Below are 11,569 nucleotides of genomic sequence, written 5' to 3'. Positions count from 1 at the left end.
TCAGCCTGAACTATTCTTTATACTTATAAAAAAAACCATTGGAAATTAAAAGATTTCTATATAATTCCATCATTTTGAGGATCCAGTTGACGTTGTCAATATATTCGAATAAAATACAAAATCATATGGATTTAATAGTGATATAATTAGTTACTACGTATATGAATAAATAGATAATTGATCGATACAATTCTTTTGCAGATTTATAAAATAAATTTAAGTTATAAGGATTCATTTTTCTATATACACTGAATAACAGACATATGCAAATTCCTGAACAAGTAGAGATTTGAATATGAAAAGTATTTACAGAAAACAAAAAAGTGTCTTTCTTAAACTTTATAACCAGAGAATTGGAACTTTAAACGATGATCAAAAATCAAACCATTGTACTCTAGCCTTAGACAGTGCCATAGCCTGTGTTTTTTTCCATGATATTTTAATTTTATTTTTCCGGCTTTTCCCAACTGGGGTTTTAGCTTAACTGATAGTAATGATAGTACGGGTTTTCCCCCATAGGATTTCCCTACAGTCTGCCATGGGAAACGTTTGTGATGAAATGGCAATTTTGAACATTGCCTAAAATTGTCGAGGAGTTGGCAAATTAACCTCAATTATGATATGTTTCATCAATTTCTTTATATAAAATATTCATTATGATATATCTTTATACAATAGAAAATATCCCAATGGATTTGGCTTTTCTTACAATTAATTTTGTATTGAGTATTTTGTATAATCTCCTGGAATATTATCAAATTCTCTTCTGTTAAAAGCAAATACTTTTTAGGAGTGTAACATATTTTTCAGCATCTGATCGTAAATAACTATAACCATAGATCATTCACATTCAGCATATCTCCCAGCTACGTTATACACTATGAGTTATAAACTTTCAATCTAAGTGCTCCTTATCTTTATGTTAATAAATCCCTTGATAACAATGTTACTATGACGGCATGTTTAAAATTTTCCTCTTTTCCAAGATATATCTTTTTGAACTAGTTAACCGTGGAAAGAACAAAGGACATCCAAACTTCTCTCTCTCTCTCTCTCTCTCTCTCTCTCTCTCTCTCTCTCTCTCTCTCTCTCTCTCTCTCTCTCTCTCTCAGAGGAGATCAATAGGCTGCAAAGTTTTTTTTTTTTCTATCTGTGGCAGATGTGGTTTCCCCATTCTAGTAATCACATTCTATTCTTCACTTGTTTACTTGTTTTGGGTTTAAATCCAACTCTCCACAGAAGTCGAGTGAACTACTTCTCGGGCGGGTCCATATCAATTATCTAACGAAACATTTTCATTATAACTTATAAAATTCTTTGATTGTAGCATCTTCCAAATCATATGATCTTGTGAAAAGTAATGCCTTTAGTTTCTTCTTAAATTCAATTGCTCCCTACAGGTCCTTTATTTCAGTTGCCAGTTTATTATAATGACTAGGCGCATAGTAGCTAAAAGCCCTTTCCCCAAATTTACTATTTGTTCTTGGCTCAGATACCCTATGTTTGTCACGCATATGTCTTATGTTAATATTTGTTTCTAGTTCTAGTTTGTTCTGGCATTCTTTGAGATATTTTGATTCATTTTGGTTCAGTATCTTAAACGTTAGTAAGAGTAATTTGTATTCTATTATCGCCTTTACCGGCAGCCAGTGTAATTTAAATAGTGCAGGGGTAACTCATTCCCTATTGTGTAGTCCTTTTATTAATCTAGCGGCTCTGTTTTGTACTCTCTGAATTTTCTTCACCTGATAATTTGGTAAGCCATAGAACAGTGAGTTGCAGTAATCAATTCTTGAAAATATGTGGTGATTGAGTATGGCCACAGATTTTTCATCTAATTATTTAGTAATAAATGCTATATTCCTAATATGATAGTTAAGATTTCTTACCATATTATTTATATGTTCATTCATTATCAGTGTATCATCTATGATTACTCCAAGATTTCTGACTGATTTCTTTAGGTCAATGATCGATTGACCTATTTCAATTCTTTGGAAACATTACATTCTTTTTGTATCTTTTTTTCATTTCCAAAAATAATACATTCACTTTTATCTTCATTTAGCTTGAGCTTTTTTGTTAACATCCAAGCCTTAATGTCATTCATTATTTCATGTATCTTTCTTTTAGCTTCATGAACTGATTCTATTGGGAAATAGAATTGTGTATTATCAGCGTATACTCGTTCTACGGTGCCCACAGCTTTAAGATCTTCCATCAGATATGTATGTTCTACAGTATCAAATGCTGCACTTAGATAAAGCATCACAAGGATGCAACACTTGCCATTTGTTATAATTTCTGTTATGTAATTTTTAATCGCTAACACTGTTGTTTCTGTGGAGTAATTTTCTCTGTATGCAGATTGATTACCAGGTATGGTATTAGATTTTTTCAGATGTTTTCAGGTTTTTTCGTTTACAGCAGTTTCAATAATTTCCGAAAAATATGACAGATTAGATATTGGCCTATACGAACTTAAATTGTGTGCATCACCTTTTCCTTTATACACAGGCTTGATACATACAACTTTTTCACAATCAGGGAAAACTGCCTGTGTTAGACTCATATTTACCATGTTTCGGTAGGTCTCTTGTAGTCTGGTGACATTTTCTGCATCTTTTGCATCCTCAATTGGAAATGGGTCATTTCCGCAGTAGGTTTTTTTTTTTTTTTTTTACTCTATTATTCTCATATAATCACTCTGACTTAACTCTTTGAATACCTTTAGCTTACTTACGCCTGTTGCTGATATATTCCTACGTTCTGTTGTGCCGATTTGAAAACTGGAGCAAATTTGGTTTATTTTTTTCTTCGAAATAATCATTAAAATCATTTGCTTGGCATTTCGGATCATTAGCTATGTCAGGCAATACCATTTCTGTCTTTAGACCCAATAGTTTCTTTAGGTTCTTATGTATTTTCCATGGGTCATTTTCATTGCACACTTTTTGTATAAGAGGCCTTTTTTCAACTAAGATAAGGTAATTGTAGCGATTTCTAGCTGCTTTGTGAGGTAGCCAGTTTTCATTATTTTTATTTCTTTTCCATTTATCCTCCATTTTTCTTTTTTTCTTTTGTTTTTTTCGTGTAATTCATTATCAAACCCGTTGGACTTTTCTTTAATTGTGATTATTTTTGTTATTTCTGGGCACCTATTATTATAATTAGTTGCATGTATGCTTTTACTTTTATCAGTAATGGAGTTTTTACAGGATTGTCTCTCTACGAGGGTGTGCTTCTCTTCACAGTTACAGACTGGTGTTATCCCCTTTATATCCTCTGGGCTTTGTTCAATGAACACCTTTGGATCAAACTTAGTCTTAATTCTGTATGTGATCTCCTTTTGTATTGCATTATTTTTTCTAACATCTATTTCAAAAGACATTAACTTATGTATTGGGGATTTAGAGCAGTCAGGTTCAATCTCCATATTTAGTATGATGATGTTGTTTTTATTTACTATAACTAGGTCTAGTATATGATTAGACTGAATTGTTGCTTCAGACACTATGTTTTCAAGGTCGTGGTTGTCAATCAATTCTATAAATTCATTGACATATGGGTCTACTCTGTTTTCGAGATGTAGGTTGAAATCACCACATATAACTATATTTCGATTGTCGTTCAATGTATCTAGTAAGTTATTAAATTCATCTAGAAAGTCAATTATTTTCCTAACTCCCTAGACCAAACTCTCGTAATATCATCATACTTATCCTGATAATACCTCTCATACTCCTTGAAAAATTCTTATACATCCCTACTACTATGCTCATTGAACCATTCACAACGAGGTACCTCTCTCATAAACACAGTCTTACACACATCACGTTTATTCTCACTGCTATCAGCACTGCTACCTTCCTTCTTGTTTCCTACTTCCTCGCTAGAATATAAGGAATCTAATTCCACAGTTATACTCCTATCCTTGATTATATTCTTCCTAACCCTTTTCTTACTCACCACTTTCACCCATTCACGATCATCCTCGCTCTCATCCTGATCTTTCTTCTTTTCCCTCTTCATATTACTTTTACATTTCTTCTCATTCTTCATGTCACATTTCTGTTCATCCTTACTATGCCTAGTCCATTAACTTTACTATGACTATTACTATCACTATCACTTCCTTCCCCATTATCAATTACCTTAACCTTTCCTTTCACCAGCAACCCTTTACCAATAGCAGAGGCCACTCCTCCGACTGCGCCTCCACCCATGAAAGTTTTCATCTTTCCCATTACTTGCCCCATCATAGCTTCTATTCGTTCCTCATTCTCACGAATCCTTATCTTAACACCCTCTTCCACTCTCTCTACAGTTCCTTGAATTTCCATCAGTTTCCTATGCATCTCCTCATTTTCACACCTTAACCACTTATTCTCTTGCAACGATTTCTCTTCACGCTCCTTACTCAACCACAATTCCTCCCTCAATAACTTTAATTGCTCTTCCATTTTTCATCAACCTTAATCCTAAATCCATCCTTCGACCAACAGTCCAGCTTCCTATCCCACCTCGGCAGTACCTGTTTGGGTGCCAAAATAATGTGGCGGGATGTCGCAAGAACTATCCCCACGCCCTTGATCACTCTAACAAACAATTGTTTCCTTAACACAAACTTTCCACTTACCTTATCATAAACTGAACTCTTAGAGAAAAGGACATAAAAGGCAAAACATGTCCTTGGAACTATATTTCTTAAAAACTAAAATAATTAATACAAAAATAATCCACAATCAAACTACTTTGAAAACTAATCATAAACTTATTACTAATATAAAAAATGTTACATTAAAAAAAAAAAAAAAAAAAAAAACACCTAACAAATCTTGAAATTTATGTGCACCCCAACACAAATTGCGAGTGTTTATAAATATTATGGGACACCAACACCAACACAAGCCGGACTGTCGGTACGGCCCACAAACACAGCTCTGTGTTTAATGGTTCACTGGGTGGCAATTTGTCACTACTTCCCTGATTGGAGTCGTGGTTATTATTAGCATTATCATCATCATCATCAGCAGCAGCAGCAATCTGAATTTCATTTGGTCAGGGTCATCAACAACTGTATAGATCAGACTAGTCGTATCAAGTTCCTTATTACAAGCCAAGTCGTCCTCAATCAATTTCACAAGAAAATCTCTCTCAAAGGGGTAAGTCTCACCAAGGAGGAATTACGGCCTGCAAAAAAAAAAAAAAAGAAAAAAAAATTACAAACACTGCTAGCTAACTAAACTATCGCACTATAATAAAAAATATATAATAAACTGTTCCTATCATTCACAATCATGACAAACAAACATAAACAAAACTGTACATACTGTTGAAATATGTAACTTACACACTGGTTAAAATACAAAATAATCCAACATTCAAGATGCACAGAACTGACGCTTACTGCAATCAAATAAAAAAATTCATTCACCTAAAACGTTCACCACTGTCGTAACCTAGCTAAAAACATAAACAAACAATTTCATTTATACCAACAGTCTTTCTCAAAACAAACAATCGATACACTAACTACCTCTCTCTCTCTCTCTCTCTCTCTCTCTCTCTCTCTCTCTCTCTCTCTCTCTCTCTCTCTCTTAATTTGGCAAACAAAATATAAAAATAAAACAAAACTTAATCCTTATATATATATATATATATATATATATATATATATATATATATATATATATATATATATATATATATATATATAAAGATGTAAATATAGTAATATATTGAAATTATATTCTTTATGTAGGTGCCTTTGAAAAAAATAGCACCATGACCTTAAATGGTAAAAAAAAAAAAAAAAAAAAAAAAAAAAAAAAAAAAAAAAAAAACGTGAAAATATAGTACGACGTGCATGTAGAAACATATAGAGGTATATGAAATTAAAAAAAAAAGTTAAAGTACTCACTTAAGTGAGAAAATGACTCTTGTTGAGTACCGGTCTTTGATAGGAATGTGTGCTTATACAAAATATTCAGATCAGTATTTGGTATTTAATATCAAATATCTCATATAATTTTTGTTTTCCAATATTTTCAAGATTTTATTATAAATTATCAATTTAATGTGATACAGAGTCACCTTTTAATTATGATGATGGAGTTTGCGTTGGTGTTTGAGGTAATTTTTAGTTCAATCCTATTTGAAAAAATGTTGTCCTAAGGAAAATAGTTCGATTGTGTTTATAGAATGATTAAAATACATCATTTAAAATAGAAAAAGTAATAGTATTATTAAATCTGGACAAATGAATCTCTCTCTCTCTCTCTCTCTCTCTCTCTCTCTCTCTCTCTCTCTCTCTCTCTCTCTCTCTCTCTGTATATATATATATATATATATATATATATATATATATATATATATATATATATATATATATATATATATATATGTCATGACAATACTATGTACTGTGTATATGAATAGATTGTTTGATATCTTAGAATAATTTAATTAATTATATTTCCCATAAACAACGAGTTATATCAACTTTGATTGAATACTATTTTTATTTATTCTCCAAAGAATATTCTCATTTCGCTTGACCCTTCAATATTAGTTTCCAATGTAAAACTAAACTAGAGGGACAATCAGTACAGAGCATGCCTTTGCTACGACAAGCATTCTTATTTTTCTCTTAACTCCACTGCGTATTTGTACTTCCATATATTTTCTTTTTTTTCAAAACATTATGAATTTTTCCTTAGGCCATAATACACAGGTCCATTAAATTTCGTTGTAATTGGTTCGGTATTTTCTTTTTAATGTTCTTCACTAACCCACAAATATTACAAAATAATTAACCTTTACTCAAAATTGCAATTATTTTCAAAATACCTCTGCGTACTTGTACTATAATAAACTTTATCCAAAATGTTACTGATTTATTCTTTAGTCATATCCAACATGACCATCAAATTTTGTAAAAATTGGTGCATCATTTTTTTTATTTTGTAAGAAGGCTTACAAACAAACAAATATATAAACAAACAAATATATAAACAAACAAATAGGCAGGAATGAATAAATGCCCCCCGGTAAAGGTACAAAAAAACTCAATCCTTGGGTCATACCCAAGGCCAATATATAGAGGTCGGTCGGACAGGGGATTATCCATGACTCACCCTTCAGGACTCGCCAAGCTCGCCACAATAAAGGCCTTCGCCACAATTGACCCTGTCCAGTCATACAAAACCTTTCGTAGCGGTCAGTTACCTTGTTACAACCAAGGTCCTTTAATGGGAGAGGTCGGCTCATCAGCGAGCGAAAATACGTTCCGTCTGCGCATGACGTCACACCTCGTATAGTCTCCTTTGACAGCATTGACTGACAGGTATACGTAGTAACACGATGTAAGGATACCTTTCCAAAATAAAAATACTCCTTAATATTTTATTTCTATATTTTTTATCAAAGTACAGATTATCCTTAGGGCAGACCATACATCAAAGTTTAATAATATTCTGATGCTTCTGAACATATTCATAGGGTATAGATGTATCTTAAAAGGGAACACAAATACTGTAATGTATTGACAGCCACTTATCCTTAACCAAAGAGGTATAGATTAACTAGAGAAAGTTGTCCTTGGTACTAAATCCTACACAGCGAGTTAAGGATTCTCATTTTCATCCTAACAGATTAACAAAACAAAGATGACAGTTTAATTGTGATGGAATTCAGATAAGCATGAGTTTGTTTCTCACTGAGCCAGGTGTGCACCCCAGGAGGAAAAATTAAGTTGTTGTTTTCATGGGTTTTCTTACTGTACTCCTGCAAGTGCTCTATTTCTTTTTACTTATGTCGATAATGTTGTTGAGGTGCCGTATTCTAAAAAACACTGATATTTTGGTCAAAAATTTCACAACCTCGTCAGGAACACCAGTGACAGCAGATTTCATTTCAGCAGCTATTGTTTTTATGCATTCTGTTCCTAGTCTAAGCCCATACCCATGCATTGCACAAAAAATTTCTCTACAAATTTTTAGTTTAGAAAAAAAAATCGTCGGATGGTGCATAGAGTTTTCCTTCACTTATATAATGAACCCATGTCGCTGACGTCTTACTATCAATAATATACACTAAATTTGGATATTTAAACAAAAAATTTTTTTCACTACATATATATCAACAATATACACTAAATTTGGATATTTAAACAAAAACTTTTTTCACTACATATCCACTGATATATCTTAAGGACTATTCCTCGATAACAGATCCTGTGGTGTCAATGGATTTCTGACATTTGGCAAATTCTGTTTCCTCAAGGAATATTTCGTCATTCTTAAGATCCACATCAAATTGAAGGTCTCTAAAAATGATGTTTGTCATACATATTTCTAAGGCCAGTTCCCTGTCATTGAAAGATTTATCAGGTCCATTTCCATCACGTTCAGATGATACCATTTCGTGGGATAACGGGTCAAGGTTTTCATTTGCCTTATCGCTAACAAGTTCAATATCCCTACTTAGCAAAAGGTTTTTCAATCTGTACTTAAAATTAACTGCATCGGGATGATCATGAGAACCCCTCATCTGCCTAATACGTCCAAAGAAATTTTCAAGACAGTCTTGATTTAATCTCCTTGTTATAATGAAAGAAATGTCCTGACTGTTTTAGCATGTTATATAGCCCAATCATTGAGTGGCAAGATAATATCACACCTTTTTGGAATTTGTAAAGGCAATTAAATTTTGGAATTTTTAACCTCATTCCCAGCCTATCATTAACCATTCTTTTTAGAACACTTTTCTGGCTATCCAAATCTCTCACAAATGCATTGCGGGCTTTTATGTCTCCTAACATCATAGAAGAATTCTTGACATCGAACCATTCATTCACTGTAGCTATAAAATTGGCAGTTTCCTTCTAATTGTTCCTCTCTAATAAAGCCCCTTTCTCCTAAAAAATACAATGCCTTAGCACATGACTTTGAAAGCAGCTGTGCAGCATACTTACACGCTGTCTTTGTAAGCCACTTACATTGATATGTGTTTTATTAATTTTATATGCTAAGGCATACTCTGATACGGTTTTCATTAGCATTTCACGGACACAGGCATCAGATACGCTATTTCTATTTTCCATAAGAAAACCGTGATCCAGAAAATTATTTCTAATTAACTTTATCATATGGGGAGCATCAGCAAATATGAAGACATTTCTGTCTGCACATGGATTTTTAAAAAAGACTTTTTCTGGGTTAAGGGGATCGATCCCGAATTCTTTCCAAACCCTCAAATTAGTAGATCCAAGATCATGGACAATTGCCACGACGGCTAATCCAGCCTTTTCAACATTTACAATGATATCAGTCAGTTTTTTTATGCACATTAGAGTCATCATATTGGTAGTAGCCTATATGGGTTGCTTCTAGGTTGCCGTCAAACCTCTTAACATAACCACTTGAACTTTATCATGAGGTTCATACAAAACATCCATCCCTTTGTCATAAATCCACTTACTAGAAATATTCATTTCATCAAATGAAATAACGGCAAGTTTTTCAATTTCCGTCATTGTTTCTGATTTTGCCTTCATCGGTGACAGAACCGAATGCAAAATACCCGGCTCACATTTGAGATTTTGCGTTCGTTTATTCAGGTACTTTTTGATGGCAGAAGAAATCCTCTTTTAGTTCGCAAATATGAATGCTTCTGAGAGTGAAAGCTAACGATATGTCTTCATCGCTGCATTGACTGACAGAAATTAGTTATGAGAGATTTTATCTGTGTTGCACTTAGCACAGGTTGAAATAACATGTTTATTTCATTTAATGTGAACTTAGGTTCTGTCACTTCCGTTTCCAAACTAACCAGTTTCAAGAGTTCTTGATTGGTCTTTTCAAAATGTTCTATCTTTTTCTTCTGGAAGAAATGAACGTGACAGATATCAAAAAAGACTACGTCTAATCAAGTCAAACCTCAGCCACGGTCACCGATAAATGACGTCACAAAAGCTCCGCCCACATGCGCGTACCTCACTGATGAGCCGACCTCTCCCATTAAAGGACCTTGGTTACAACCAAAGCTATATTGTCTCTATTTACAACGGAAACAGTCACTTAACCGACAATGCCAAATAACTGTTCTGTTTATGGATGTCTGAATACCAAGAGAAAAACAAAAGGCAATGGTATTAAGTATTTTACGTTTCCTAGAGACAAAATTTTCTGTGATAAGTAGATACACGTGTGTTGCCGGTCTGATGAAATCAATCCAAAACATGCAGTGGTGTGTTCAGCTCATTTCACACCAGAGGACTACATTGATGATATGAAATCAAGGTTGCTGAATATTGAGAGCCCTAAAAATATGAGGTTATTGAAGAAAACCGCTGTCCCATCTGTACATATACCAAAAGGTGAGTTAATTTCATGTAATGAAGGTAACTGAAATCCCACCTAAAAAATTGCATTGCCTCCGAAATTTGTTATTTTCTCTTATTGAAAGAGTTCATTCTATACGAGATTTCAGTTATTTTTCAAAACAAATTAGCCTATTGTCCCAGATTACCTTATCGATATAATTGAAAATTTGAGAACGAATTACATCATACATGCATGTGGGTTTGTGTGTTCTGCCTTGTTATATATTTCGTCAAAAGGTAAATCTTATCCTCTCTTTATTTGATTTTGTTCCAGAGAGAACACAGATGGAATCATTAATAGCTAGAGAAGAGAGGTCAAAGAAACGTATTCAGAGACAAACATTGCAAGAGGTATTCAGTAAAGAGGAGGAAATGTGTAATGCAGAGCAAGATGGTGCCATTGAAATCACTATAGGAGAAAATGGAAACTTAGATGAACCATGTGTGATAGAAAATGATAATAAGGAAGAGCAAAAAAATTAAGTACAACAATTAAGGGAACAGTTGAAACAGGTTAAGGAAGAAAATGCAAGATTAAAGGAATACATAAGAGTTTTAAATGAAAATGTTATGCAAATTATTAGAAACGTAGTGATTAAAAGAACAGAAAATATTCCAGAGCCATTATTTAGTAAAACTCAAATAAAAGCAATTATAACAAAGAAAAGGGTAAGCGAATGGTGCAGTGAAGACATTGCATCTGCTTTAACTCTAAGAAGCATAAGTTCCAAATGTTACAAGTATCTGAGACTTAAGAAGGGGTTTCTATTGCCTTGTGAAACTACATTAAAAGAAAGAGCGAGTAGATTCTTGTGTGAGCCTGGGATTTTGACAAGTGTAGTGACATTATTACGTGCTAAAGCTGAAACTTTTACAGTAAATGAAAAAATAGCGATATTAAGTTTGGATGAAATGTGTATTAGTAATGAATGGTGCTATGATAAGGGTATGGATGTATTGTATAAGCCGCACAACAGTGTCTTGGTTTTTATGCTACAAGGTCTTGTAGGGAAGTGGAAACAACCAATTTATTTTAACTTTGATGAGACAAATCTCAAGCCGTTACTATTACAAATCATAATGTATGTTGAGGCTGTTGGTTATCCCATTGTTGCCATTGTTTCTAACATGGGATCAGCCAATCTTCGCATGCGGAAAGAATTTGGCATTGATCCTCTTGTC

Source organism: Palaemon carinicauda, chromosome 32 (genome assembly GCF_036898095.1).
Source record: "Palaemon carinicauda isolate YSFRI2023 chromosome 32, ASM3689809v2, whole genome shotgun sequence".
Lineage (NCBI taxonomy): Eukaryota > Metazoa > Arthropoda > Malacostraca > Decapoda > Palaemonidae > Palaemon > Palaemon carinicauda.
The sequence above is the reverse complement of the archived record's forward strand: the minus strand, read 5'-3'. Positions refer to the sequence as shown.